This window comes from Monodon monoceros, unplaced genomic scaffold (genome assembly GCF_005190385.1).
Source record: "Monodon monoceros isolate NGI ecotype Baffin Bay Population unplaced genomic scaffold, NGI_Narwhal_1 Super_Scaffold_1, whole genome shotgun sequence".
In the NCBI taxonomy this organism is placed as follows: Eukaryota; Metazoa; Chordata; class Mammalia; order Artiodactyla; family Monodontidae; genus Monodon; species Monodon monoceros.
The window spans coordinates 27,697,782-27,712,382 of record NW_021703765.1 but is presented as its reverse complement, the minus strand read 5'-3'; the positions used below and the strand labels follow the sequence as shown (position 1 = coordinate 27,712,382).

Here is a 14,601-nt window from a genome sequence, read left to right as displayed (position 1 = left end):
CCCTGGGCAGAGGCAGGGGCAGGTGAGAAACCTGCTATGTTGGGAACTGTGTCACCAGGGTTTGGATCTCAGCTCTGTCCCTCATTAGTTGTCTGACCTTGGGCAAGTCACTCAATCTCTCAAAGCCTCAGTTTTTTCATTGGAAAAAATGAGAGCATTCTCTTTTGATAGGAAGAAACTACTCAATTATTTCTTGAAACATTAATGTTTTTAAAGCTATGAGAGAAAAGAGTGTGCTGTATTACTCTAACATTTTTGTAAAGCATTGTTCAGTGGGAAATAAAGCCACAAGGCAAGGGGAGGAGGGAGTTGCACTAAAGGAGAAGGCCTCTCCACCTTTCTAGGTGATGTGCCAGGTGCAGAGGGAGCAGCCTCCAGACTTGGCCCACCCTAGGGTCTCAGAGTCAAGGGCCATTAAATAAGGGCCACAATCTGTTGGAAGTGCTAAATGAACATCAAAGAGGGGCACAGGAGGAAGCCTTGGGGGTCAGGAAAGCTCCTGGAGGAGGTAATGCAGGATTATTTTGAAGTTCAGGGTGGTCTGTAAGAGAAAGGGCTGGGAGAATTTTTCCAGGGAGCTTGAGCGGCTAGCATAGTGGTGGCCATCCCTCTCTGGACAGCCGTCCCTGATCTCGAAGGCTCACCTGCACCGAGGAGCAAAGAGAGGGTTTGAATGGAGGTGGAGGACATGGTCAGACATGCAGGGTAAGAGGGGTGGGTCTGCCATTTCTGTTTTGGGTGATTTGAGGTCGAGGGATTGTCAGTCAGCCAGAAGACCATTTAGAAGGCAACTCTAAATAGTTCCAACAAGAATAGAGATTAAGCTTTGGTGCTTCGTGGGAGCGCTGACCAAGGTGGAAGGGAAAGACATTTATGATGTGCAGCTGACCTCAAGACCGGTTAGATGTAGGGAGGTGGAAAGAAAGGCATGGATCTGTACACATTCTGTAAAATAGGGCAAAAATTGTACAAAATTCATAGCGTTGCTAGCCTGGCACATAATAAACACTCAATAAATGTCATCTGTAATGATGATGATGATGACTGCTGTTTTAGGTGACCAAGTGAGTAGATGCCTCCAGGTCGTGTCCTCAAATGGGGAAAGCAGGAAAGGAACAGAATGGGGGGGTGGGAGGGGTACGAAGAGCAGGATGAGAAGTTTTGGCACAGTTAAGTCCTCATAGATGTTGTCTAATGTAATTTCTTTGGGAGCAGGATCTGATGGGAATTCTCTCCTGGTTCCCCCATAATGTCTAGCTCAGTGCTCACAATAGGCAAGGCACTTAATAGATAGTCAATGAACTTATAAATTAATGTGTTTTCTGAGTCTTAAAAATCAGGAACTTGGGCTTCCCTGGTGGCGCAGTGGTTGAGAGTCTGCCTGCCGATGCAGGGGACGCGGGTTCGTGCCCCGGTCCGGGAGGATCCCACGTGCCGCGGAGCGGCTGGGCCCGTGAGCCATGGCCGCTGAGCCTGCGCGTCCGGAGCCTGTGCTCCGCAACGGGAGAGGCCACGACAGTGAGAGGCCCGCGTACCGCAAAAAAAAAAAAAAAAAAAAAAAATCAGGAACTATTAGCTTAGAAATAATCATTTATTTTGCAGATATTAAAGAGTACCAATTAATGCCACACACTGAGGACACAGTGAGGAACAAGCTGGCAAGTTATGTGCCCACATGGAGATTGTTGTCTGGTGTGGTCCTAAGGATGACAGAAAAACTACATGCTCATGTGACTGCAGAGGATTATAAATATTGTTCCTGGGTGTCTAAGCATTACCTTAGGGTAGGGGTGAGGAGCAGATAGAGGATGCCGTGTATGCATAAGGCATCTAAGTTGTGCTGAAATATCCTCATGTTTTTATCTAGTGCCTAGGGTCCAGAGGCAGATCTTGGCACACTGGTTAGTCACAACTGAGCCCTAGCCTTAGCTGTGGTCTAAGCTGTGCTCCTCGAGCTTAGGTAAGCAGTGTGGGGGTGGGGCTTCCCGGTTCCTAGTGACTACAGAATCAGCCACAGGGACTCTGATTGCCTCTCCATACAGATGGTGACCTGGACTCTGTCTCTCCCCTGCTTCCTTTCAGGGGTATCTTCATGACCATGGGGGATTTTGCTGTTGGTTTCTCCTTTGTGTGGGTTGACAATTTCATGAGCTTTTTAAACTTTAAATTTAGAAAAACTATAGGCTCACACTTCTGGGACTTGCTCCAGGAGGTGTGACAGCAAGTGTTAGAGTCTCTCAGTATTCCAGAAAAGGGAATTGAAAAGAGCCTTAGAAATCCTTGGAAGAAAAAAAAAAATCCTCCTTTTACTGAGAATGAAAATAACTCTAGAAAGGAAAGGTGCTGGCTGAAGCCACACAGCTAGAAAATGGCTGGGAGGAGATTTCACGCAGACATCCTGGCTTCCTAGTCTATAGCTTGCTGTACTTTTTTTTTTTTTTTGCAGTACGCAGGCCTCTCACTGTTGTGGCCTCTCCCGTTGCGGAGCACAGTCTCCGGACGCGCAGGCTCAGCGGCCATGGCTCACGGCCCCAGCCGCTCCGCAGCATGTGGGATCTTCCCAGACCGGGGCACGAACCCATGTCCCCTGCATCGGCAGGCGGACTCTCAACCACTGCGCCACCAGGGAAGCCCTGCTGTACTTTTTATGTAGTGCTTTGTATTGCCATTCATGGGTGAGATTAAGTAAGTTAATGGCCCTGTCTGTTTCTTACTATCCTTATGAGAAAAAGGAGAGTATTGGACTAGGTCAGCATTTTACAATATGTGGTCTCTGGAACACACTTATTCAGAACATTAAGAGGTGTTAGAGGCCAAAAAAGATTCCATGGGCAAAAGAAGATTGGGAAACACCTGGTTAAACAAAGCCAAACAGATGTTTTTGCAGTAGGACATCTCAAAGCCTTTATTTAATATGTTAATAAGCATCATGGATCTCCAATGTGGTTGTTTATGGTGTTTCACAAATTCATTAGATCACAAGCTAATGCCTACTAGACCAGCTATCCCTGGACCACTCCCAGCTCTAATTCTTGTGTAGAGATAGCCTCTCTGAGACTTTGTAAAGATGTTGCACTGATTCTTGTGCCTCGGGAGGCTGGATGGGGTTGGGAGACACAAGGAAAAGACTCTGGAAAAGGAAGCTTTGTGAACCACCAATTCCATTAAGTGTCACTGCCCCCGCCCCCAAAAGAGAGGAAGGAAAGAAGGAAGGGAGGCCATTCCACTAACATGAAGAGGGACATGAATATCTTTCTCTGAGTTAGGATAAAAACGATCTCTGTTTCTTCATTTATCAGGAAGAACAAAGTTTGGAAATGTAAGACTACAAAAGCAAAGGGGAAGAGGAGAATAAACAAGAACACTTGCTTACTTTTCTAGAGGAGGAGGGGGAAGAGGGCAAACAAGGGGGATATCATAGCTTTGTAGTTTTATTAGCTTTTGGCTCATTGCTTTTATAGGATGGTTCCTGATCTTGGTCAGACCTCTAGTATTTCAGGAGTCCATTGTTTTGCCAAAGGTCGATTGAGGGTTTGAACAGTTTAAGTCTGTTCGAAACACCCCTCCGGAGGAAGGTGGTCTGTGTGGGCATCACATGCGTCTTCACGCATGCACCCAAATGAGCGATGCAGGTAAAGGGAACTGTGTCCAGTGCTCCTTTAGCTTCTACCTAATTGGGTTGGTATTCCTGGACCTTGGATCCAGACATAAAGATCAGCCTCTGATAAGCTGCTCTTGGCAACTTAGATTGTGTCTGTTATTTATTGGGCAACACAGGATGGATCATGTAACAAGACATATTTGTATGCTCTGCCTGGGCATGTGGGAGGACACACAAGTAGATACAGACTGGTAAAGAAAGGTGTCTCCAGAGACTGCGGTGGAACCATCCTCTAGCTCTCCTCACGGTCAGTATTCTCTCATTCTGTCCATGACCGCTGAGACTTTCTTGTTTGTCAGCAGAGTATTTTCTGGGGTAGTTGTTATGGAGAGAAAGGGAATGAACTTAAGGAGAATTGTCATGGTGATGCACTGCTACAGAGCAGCAACCTTAGAATCTCCAAGCTTCCTTCCTTTATCCATCATTGGAAGCAGCATTCCCCTGGGGCAGGCACTTAATAATACTCATGACCTCCTCTACAGCACTTGTAAGATATTATCATTTAGTTCTGTTTCAGTTATTACCCCTCTCTGAGGAGGTAAGTGTAATTGGACCCATTTTATAGAAGAGAAAGTGAGGCTCAAGAGACAAATGTTACTCTGGGTTTCAGAGAGAGAAACTGCAATGGAGCCAGTGTATGCTTCCAATTCTAAAATCTTATGATGCTGTGGGAAAGAAATGACCAAGGATTAAGCCCCTTCACTATCCACCATACCCAAATCTCTGGCTGCTCTCTGCTTTTCTCATCCTTTTTCAGGAGAGAAGGAACAATTAGGGAAGCAGTTTCCTCTTTTAGCAAGAACGTGTAGAGGATCTATGCTCTCCAGGAGATCTTTGCCAGACAAGTGAAGGAGAACGGATATACAATGTGTGAGTCCTTTTCTAAAAGAGCTTGCAGTTTGTTGAGGAATAAGGACATACATATGAAGAGTGAAGTACATCATCAAATCTAAGATGCCACAGACTCTAAGACAATTTCAGAGATGTTAGAAATGAAAAACTCTGCATTTTATTTATTTAATTTATTTATTTTTCACACACACACACACACACACACACACACACACACACACACACTGTATTTTATTTTTACAAGAGATAAATCAACTGACACCAAGCATTGTAAATGGATGACCACAGCAAAAGCAACAATGATTGCAATTACCAAACACGAAACACAAACTGTGCATTTTAGAATCAATGGGACACGGTAGTAATACAAAGGTAAATAAAAACAAAAGTTGGTTATCCAGAGTTATCATAAACCATATGTGTTCATTCACCAGTTGCTTCCATTGATATGCCAACGTGTGATGAAGTAGCCAAGACATGGTACAGACATGCATTGCTCTGAGCTCACAGTGAGGCAGGAGGCCTGGGTGCCAGTAGGGTGGGCTAGTAAGGGGAGGATTCATGGATGATGTGAGACTGGGTAAGGACTTGAAGAACAGGGCAGATTTCAAATGAGTAGAGGGGAGGAAGGTGTGGTGAGGAATGTTCAGCTCTGGGGGTAAATCGCCAAAGAGGATCATGGAGACACTAATTTATTCATAGGCGCATTAAAATATTGGTGTCTTAGCTCGGGCTGCAATAGCAAAATACCGTAGACTGGGTGGCTTAAGCAACAGACATTTATCTCTCATAGATCTGGAGGCTGAGGAGTCCAATATCAAGGTGTCAGTAGGATCAGTTCTGGGTGAGGGCCCACTTCATGGCTTCCTTCTCCCTGTATCCTCACGTGGCAGAGAGAGAAACTCTAGCGTCTCTTCCTTTTCTTGTAAGGGCACTAATCCCGTCACGGGAGTTTCATGACCTCATCTAAGCCTAATTACCTCGCAAAGGGCCCATCTGCAAATATCATCACATTGGGGGTTAGGGCTTCAATACATGAATTTTGGGAGGACACAAACATTCAGTCCATAACAATTGGGAAACTATTTAAATGAGGTTTGGCTCCTGGAACTTAAAACAGTGGACAGGCTTGGAGAACTTTTGAGGATCTGAGTAAGGTAGCATTATCAGGTGGCTGTTTTGAGGGGCAATCTGAGTCTGTCTTTAATCAAACTAAATATCACTGGAATTCTTCTGGGTTTTACATCTCAGTTCTATACAACTGTCACAGCATTCTGCTCTCTGAAGTATATAAGGGGAGGGGAACACATGTCCTCTGCTCTTAGGATGCTTAGCAAGGACATACAAAATTTATTATGAAAGATTGTAAGAATAAGAACAGTAAGACGGAAGGTGTGTGAGAAACTGACAGTCTGTTATAAAGGTGAAAAGATAAGAAATTAGTGTGGGCTAGTTGAGTAGGACAAGGCTTCTTGGGGTGGGTAGGATTTATGGTGAACCTTTAAGATGGCAGGGCTTACGGAGTGGGGCAGATGGAGTGGCAAAGGGCATAAGCAATGCAGACATGAAGGAGCCGGATATTTGGGAGCCATTGAGAGGTATGGCCAGGTGAGCATCATTCCAGCATTTATCTAGCTCATGCAGGACATGACAAAGCAAAGATTTTTGTTGTTTTTTGTTTGTTTGTCTAGGGAGTAGTCAGTGAAAGGGCTGGAAGTGAGGGGGGAGGAGGTAGGGAGACAGGGAACATACCTTTCATATCAGCATCAGCGCTGTTCTCCATATCTATGGGGAGGAAGATGGAGGGAAGTTTACAAACTTAAACTTACAAGTTGTAAAACTTTGTAGCCGCAAGAATTCGAGAGAGCTTGAAATGGAGAGAAAGTGAAGGAGGGAACCTATTGGAAAGGAAAGGGCAAAAGGCGTTCGTATTTGGACTAGTGTGCATTCTTTGCCTTCTATGCCCCTTCCTCTTTTTCTACCACTGTTTTGGCAATTAATCTTATAGGATGGTAGCCTCTATTTAATTACTGTTTATAGTTAATGCTATTTGATTTATTTCTAACTTGTTTTATTTATTGTTACTTGATTAATTTCTCCTCTCTCCAATTATAATGCCAGGTCTTTGAAAGCAGGAGCTGTTTTTTTTTGTATCTCTCAAAGCGTTGGGATATGTTTTCTTTTTCTTGGTAAATACTTAATAATGTTGACTTCAATACTTTCGTGAAATAGGGTGCAATTTTTTTTTATTTTTATTTTTTTGTGGTACGCGGGCCTCTCACTGTTATGGCCTCTCCCGTTGCGGAGCACAGGCTCCGGACGCGCAGGCTCAACGGCCATGGCTCACGGGCCCAGCTGCTCCGCGGCATGCGGGATCCTCCCGGACCGGGGCACAAACCCGTGTCCCCTGCATCAGCAGGCGGACTCTCAACCACTGCGCCACCAGAGAAGCCCAGGCCGTGGAGCTTTTAACCTAGGGTCCAAGGTTGCTATAGAATCTCTATAGGTGGTCTTCATGTTTTCCTCTAACCTTCTGAAATTGGATGCACAGGTTTGCCTGTATGTGCGTTTAAGCATTTTCTGGGAAGAGAGTTGACGGCTTTCATCAGATTCTCAAGATCATCTGTAACCCAGAAAAGTTAGGAACTACTGCAGATAGAAATTTCTCAGATCTGCAGGTGAGGAAACCAAGGTTTAGAGAGGGTTACTGACTTTCCCAGGTCACTCAGAGCTGGGACAATTATGCATGTTCTAGTCTTAGAGCATAGCATTCTCTCTAGTATTCCTCTCTGACAGATCAAGAAGTCACCTTTGCCTGTGGATTATTTCCAAAATCCTACTGAGAAGGATGAGCCACTAAAAAGAGATTAGCGATTGATTTCCTGCCAGGCCTCTAATCCACAAGGCTACTCTTGTGCTGGAACCAAGGTGAACCAGCCACAGGCTCACCACAGAAGAATAAGAATTTTGTGCAGTGAATCATAGAACCCCAGAAGGATAATCTGAATCTGATTAGGTCCTGGAAGGCGGGTGTGAAAATGCTTCTCCCCCCTCAGTGAACATCCATTTAAGCAGCCTTACCTCCGGAGATGGGGTCCTAAGAATAGGGAATAGACACATGGTCTGACTTGCTTAATGTCATAGAACTGCCTTTGCATAGCCTTTGAAAGTCTTGTATGTTAGAACCAGTGCTACCTCAGAAATTATAGGAACAAACCATTCATGAGCCCTTCCAGGTCATTGTCTCAGTCTCCCATACCCAAGGAAGTCCCTTCCTCAAATCCCTGACAGATGGGCCTTTGTCTCTCTACCCCATGACTGGTGTGACCATGAATGATCCAGACAGAAATGTTTTAGATTAGCGTGAGAGTTGTGTTGGAGACAAGGCATGCAGTGTGGCAAGGCACATGTCCTGGCTGGAAGTCAGGGTCAAGTGTATGGGGGAAAAATAGTGGAACATAAGGATGGGGTGTGGTGGACCTGGGAGAGGGAGCTGAGGGTGGAAGGAAGGAGAGTCGAATCATAGTCATGAATGGGAAGGAAGTCAGGAATCTGGGATAGACAGGATGAAGAAGCATGGCAGAACTCCTGGAGAAAATCTGAGGCTATCCCACTTAATTAAAGCAGACAAAGTCTGGTTAGAGGTGGCTGTTCAGAGAATGCTGGACATCTGGCTTCCTGCCATTTGTGGGCAGCTCAGATTTTCAGAAAGTTATTTGTTTTATTGCACTGAAACATTTTCTTCTTGCATTCCCCATAGATTGCCCCTGTGCAGTTTCTTAAAACCCTCCAAACTAGGTCCTTCCTTTCTTCCACAGGAGAGCTTCTCCTCTATTTGGAGACAGCTGTGGTGCAGGGTTTTAGTCTTCTCTAGCCTTAACAACTGTAGCTTCTCCAGTTTCCAGTCACTCTGAGGGTTGTTCCTTGTAATGCTTCTTGAGTAAGAGGTACTCCCTCTATGAACGTCTTATTTAAATATAACTCAAATACATATAAATAAAGTGGATTCCATTCCTCCAGCTGTAGTCTGATTAGTACAGAAAAAAGTGGGATCTATGTTGTGTATTTTAGTGACCACCTGGATTCCTTATGATATGCTAACTTAAACCTAACTAACTTTATCAATGATAAGTCGATTTTGGGTCAGCATCCCAGCCTACCGAGATAATTTCAGATTTTTTTGTCCATTGCTTTGGTTATTCCTTTCCACTTTATGTCATCAGTGGATTTGACTTTTAAAAAAAGCATTTTATGACTTAATTTAAGAAGTTGATGGAGCTATTGAATAGAGCAGGGTTAAGTTAAGAAGTTCTGGGCATTATGGTAGAGAAGTTCCTTTATGTCTCTGCTCTTGACCTCTTGAGTTGAGCACCACACACTTATAGCACCCCACAGTGGAACATGTAGATACCCAGCCCAGGGCATGGGACACCATGCCAAGAGTTTATTTAGACCCAGTCAGCCCCGTCAATGTGAACTTTGTCACTGTGGTTCTCCTTGGCTCTCCATCCCCTGTTGGACTCTGCATTTCAGCTTCATGCAACTGTTGCTGGCCCTAATGACTGATTTTGGATATGTTCTTCCTGTTCAAACTTGAAATGCTCCTTTGATTCTGGAATTTACTATAATCAAACCCCAAGGTAGGGGGTAACAGGCACTCCTTCTTCAGGCTGCTGTTGATCGAGAGTGTGATCAAAAGGCTGATATTGATCTGCTGATCAATATTCTGTCCCAGCATCTTTGCTGATTTTCTTGAACCTATCCACACAATGTCATATACCCTTAACTCACTGAAAAATAAGAACTACTAACTTGTTTGTGACCCTTAGTAGATCACTAAGACCTCAGTGCATCTGTTTCATATTTTGTAAAATGAGGGAACTTGGAGTAGAATAGCTCTTCTGAAAATGTTTTCCAAAATGAGATGTTGCTAGGTCTTAGATTAAAAAATGAGAAGAGGAGGAAAATGATTAAATAAGTTTTATAAATGCTTGATTAAAAAAGTTAGGCAAGTTTCTTTATAAAGCATTTCTCAGAGCCTTCCACATGCTAATGTGCCTTATGAATCTCCAAGAGTAAGAAATAGTATGCAGTTTTCTTCATACTTTATTTGATCATGGAGCACTTTCAGTTGGGACAAATATTCTGTGGCACCCCTTTTGAGAAACACTGAACCATCTGGTTTTGGCAGAATCTTTAGGGATCTCTGTGCTGAGAAGTACATTCTTCACTCAGAGAGCCCGGGGCTGGATGTGAGGGCAAGTTGCTGCCCAGCCATCAGCCAGGCTGCAGTGCCCACCAGAAAGACTTATCCTTCCACTGCAATTATTACCATGAGGAGGGCACCTCCTGACCACACCTGACATCGAAGAATGAGAGTGATTCCCTGTATGTGTCTCTACCACCACCCTGTCCCCTCCTCTGCTGTCCCCTTCCTGATGTTCAGGGTATCTGCCTTGTGAAGCTCATTAACCTCTTTAATGATGCAATATCATTTTTTTCATGTAAACGTCTGTCCTGAAAATTTGCCACTGTCTGTACCTCCCAGGAGGAGAGTTTTCACTCGTGAGCTGTTCTATGAATTGGAACTTGCCCCTCTTTTAGGGGAGAATGATGGGCACTCTAACTGTGGTGTGGGACATGCACCAGGGACAGTTTTTTGGATTTCTTGAATTTTCAGAATGGCTTTACTGATTCGCAAATGTGACATTTTGGTGTTGTGCATATGAATACAGTGCTAAATTTGACAAAAGGCAGAGCTGGCATTTTTTATTCTTTTTTGGGGGAGAATGAGGTACATAATTTAGTTCACACATCTAACTTCTGAGCCATCCAAGATAAGAAGCAGCTATTAGGATGAGACCCTTTGTTTTTGTTCAGCAGTACCAGGTGATGTAGGGCTGTGGGGAAGACGATTTGGGTTCATTTCTGAAATCCCTCCAGTGGCCAGAACTCCACAGCCCCCTCCCCTCTGCCCTGAGGTTGGCTTTAGGGCCTGACAGTTTGGGTTGACATCTCAGCTCTGCCACTTACAAACAAAGTGGGTGATCCTGGACAAGTCACTTGATCTCTCTGACCACTTCTGTCAATGAAGTATGATCTGAATTAAATACTCTTAGGTTTTGTTTAGTGGATTCCCAACTATCTGTGGTCCACAGTATAGCTTCACACCTCCTGGGATATAGCAAGCACAGCATTATATGGAGCCTACCTCACTGCTAATGCCAGTTCTTCTACACATCCACACTGCCCACCAACTGGCCACGGGTGCATGCCTGCACACATAAGCATGGGTGTGCTTGAGCCTGTGTGCTCTATGTCTCCTGCCAGTCTCCACTATGGTTAATGGGATTGTTATTATGAGGTTTAAATAACATTATGCTAATAATAATGGCTAACATCTCTTCAGGACTTACATACTTTTTGCTTCTCTGCTGTGTGCTTCATTTGCGCTATCTCTTTTCATCTTCCCAACAGTTCTGTGGGAAGTATTTAACAGATGATGAAATGGAGGCTTAGAGAGGTTAAACAGCTTGTCTGAGGTCATGCCTCTGGGATTGGAACCCTGACTTCAGAGTCCAGGCTGTCAACCACTCAGTTATAAAGTACAGGGAAGCAATCTGTAAGTCATGAAGTGCTTTGCAGATCAGGGACCATTGCTGTGGCTGCTAACCCTCCATTCAAAACATACCAAAGGATAATGAGGAGAATTGAAACCCCCAGATACCCCAGCCACACTCCATGTCTGGTTGGAGATATGTCTGTTACACATATCTCTGAGGGTCCTGAGGTTGAGGAGATGGGAATAGACACATCTCAGTGTGACTCTTTATCAAGAGAGTGAGGTGGGAAGTCCCAGCTCCCCTCCTCTCCCATCTGTCACCCCCTTAGAGTCCTGTTCTAATTTGGTCTCTGGGCCAGGAGACAAACACTGCTGAGGTAGAGGATGACATCAGGACACCACAGAGCACAGGGACCAACAGATCCTGAGCTGTAGCCATGTTACAGAGATAATCAAATAAATCAGTCCTCAGCTAATTCCCTTGACTTACCAGCACTTTCCTTTGGGCAAAAAAGCAAGCAGTGGCTGAGAATAGATCTCAGGAACTAAATCTTGAGACTCCAAAAGTCCCGTGGCTAAAGTAGATTTTTTTTTTTAAGATCTTGCTATTTACCTAATAACTTGCATCTATGAACTATTGCATATTCTGGACAATCCAGCTTTCCTGAGTGCCTCCATTCTGTTTCTTGTTTGATGATTATTATGGTCTTATGGGAAACTATGGACCTGGGTTTCTATCTGTGTTTCCACATAAGAAAATATAGAACTGGGTTTAGGGACATTCATCCACTGATGAAAAGGCACCTCATGGGCTCCTGGGATACCGGCAGCAACCACCACAGCTGCTGGATTCATGTGATGTTGGTTCATGGCCTAAACTCAGGCTCTCTTCATAACCAGTTTCTTGAAGTAAAAGACTTTCTGTATCAGAAAATGTAAGCTTGGGCCTTTCCAAACTGGAGAATGTTATCTTTCTTCTATTTAGTTTGTAATTGGTGAATTAGGTCCTTTTGGGTTCTTTTGTGATGTGGAAGGGGGACAATATTTATTTCAATTTTCAAAACGAACACGTTAGGAGTTGCTGTGGTGGTGCTGTTCACAGGGCTTGGAAAGGTGGCCTCTTTTTTTTTTTTGCAGTACGCGGGCCTCTGACTGCTGTGGCCTCTCCCGTCGCGGAGCACAGGCTCCGGACGTGCAGGCTCAGCAGCCATGGCTCACGGGCACAGCCGCTCCGCGGCATGTGGGATCTTCCCAGACCCGGGCACGAACCCGCGTCCCCCTGCATCGGCAGGCAGACTCTCAACCACTGCGCCACCAGGGAAGCCCTGGCCTCTTGATTTTATCTATGGTGATCCATGTGCAATGATCACTGCCCTCCTGTTTTATTTCAGGAGGTGTGGTTTCAATCAGCAGACTGTTACAGTTCTGCAGTTGCCCCCAAGAAATGCTGCGTTGGCTAAACTTTACTGCCTGGGGGATACTTTCAACATGTAAAATATAATCCTTCACTGAAAGCTTAAATTATACAAACTGAAAGAACTTTCTGGGTCTAACTGGCTTTTCTCAGTGAGTTGGTTTGTTTTCATTTGCTTCATTTCTCCAGTTTTGGCCTCTGAGCTGACTCTTGTCAGTTTCGTTCCTATTTAAAGTCAGTTTCGCCTTTCAGTTCCCTTCTTCCACCTTAGCCTAATAGAGTTTCATTTCCCTATACACTGTGTGTATGGGGCGAGGTGGGAAGGCTTTATAATTAAGTCTGAAATAAGAAGATTTCCCTGAAATATGACCAAAATATTGGACAGTAAGGGGAAGAAGGCAATTTGATTTAAGAACAAGTCACTCATTAGGGACCTTTGACCTTTGTATTCCTCTTCTATATGTAATGATATTGAAGTACATCATAGTTCTCAATTCTGGCTGCATGTTGGAATTACTAGGAACTTAAAAAAAAAAAACCTGATACCTCTGCCTTATCCCAGACCAATTAACTAGAAAATCTAGAAATGGGTTCCAGGCACCATTATTTCTTTTAATTAAGTTCCCCGGGTGATTTTTATATGCAGCCAGGGTGGGACCCACTGGCCAGGATGCTAGCTGAGGACCTCTCTCCTGACTGTCAGGATTATTGTGCTGGTGGTGCCTTTGTCACAGCAGCAGGAAGAACTAGGTTCATGTGTCTCCTGCACTGATGGTTACATCTCCTGTCAAATTGTCTCTCCTGGGTGGGTAGTTAATATTTCTGAAATCGTTTTTGTTTTAAAGGTGATCATCTGGAATGCTTTCACCTTAGCTAGAAGGAGAGGGCTGTCTCCCATCAATCCTCACAGAGCTCTCTCTGGATGGCGGGGTGGGAAGCTGGTTCACGTGGGGCACTGCAGAGAGCTGGCTGGGCATGTGTCTGTGCTCAAGGATGCTCAGTCTAGCCTCTGCATGAACACCCAGGGCCTGTCCAGAAGACCAAGCTCTCAATGCAGCAATGGCCCGTGAAGCCAAATTCTGCATCTCAGCTAACTGACCTCATTTCTGACATCTAAGAAAGGAGTGAGGCTTTGACTGAAGCCCAGTGGATTTCATTAACTTTAAATGTTCAGGATGAATTGGGAGGTTGGGATTGACATATATACACTAATATATATAAAATAGATAAAAAAAAATGTTCAGATGGTTAATGAGCCATTCTGGTTTACACACCTCCTCTGCAGCCCCTGTCAACCCAAATATGATAGAAGCACAGAATCTAATCCAAATTACAAGCATGGTATGGGATAACAATGTATTTTTCAGTTATTCCACAATCAGCAGACCTGGACTTTTTTTTTTGAAGGTGTGTAGGGAGACAGGGAGAGGTCTTTAGAATATTTTCTAACACGCAATGTATTTAAGTAACATTGTATGCTGACTTCTACTATGCCATTTTTCACAAGTAAAGTTTTCACCGTGTCACTTTCAGAAATGAAGGACATGCAAAAAGAAGCAAGGAGTCTCAAATAAGATTTAAATTATGTTTATGATATCAAAAACATTTCAATCCTTTGCAAATGGCTGATGAATTTGATTTGGTATCTCTTGTACATGAGGTCTTTCGTAACGAAGCTAATTGTAAGAATGTCTACAACATTTGTGAGTATCTATTGTGTGCCAGGAACCAATTTAGAAACTTTACACGAAATTGTCGCTAATCTTCACCACAAAGTAGGCAGTGTTGTTTTAACTTTACTGATAAATGAAACAAAACAAAAACTGAGGCTTAGCAAGTTTACAAAACTTGCCCAAGGTCACACAAGATAGCAAATAACAGAGCTAGGAATCAGTCCAAATCAGTCTGATACCAGTGTTCTCGCCAGCACCCCAGATTCTAAAGAATTGACTAGTCCCTCATCAAGAGAATGTGCTCTTTGAGGGAAAGGTAGTGAGGGGTTACAGTGCTCTCCTTAGGTCTTAAGACAACCTACCCTGTTTTTGCTAGATACTTATTTAAGATACACCGTTTTTTTTTGTTGTTTTTTTTTGTTTTTTTTTTGCGGTACGC

General features: G+C 44.0%; 1 protein-coding gene across 2 annotated transcripts in view; it reads left to right on the top strand.

Annotated features, from left to right (window-relative positions):
• The window catches only part of SETBP1 (SET binding protein 1), a 374,804-nt gene that overhangs the window by 62,992 nt on the left and 297,211 nt on the right, over positions 1-14,601 (top strand). The gene's annotated exons all lie outside the window — the stretch shown is intronic.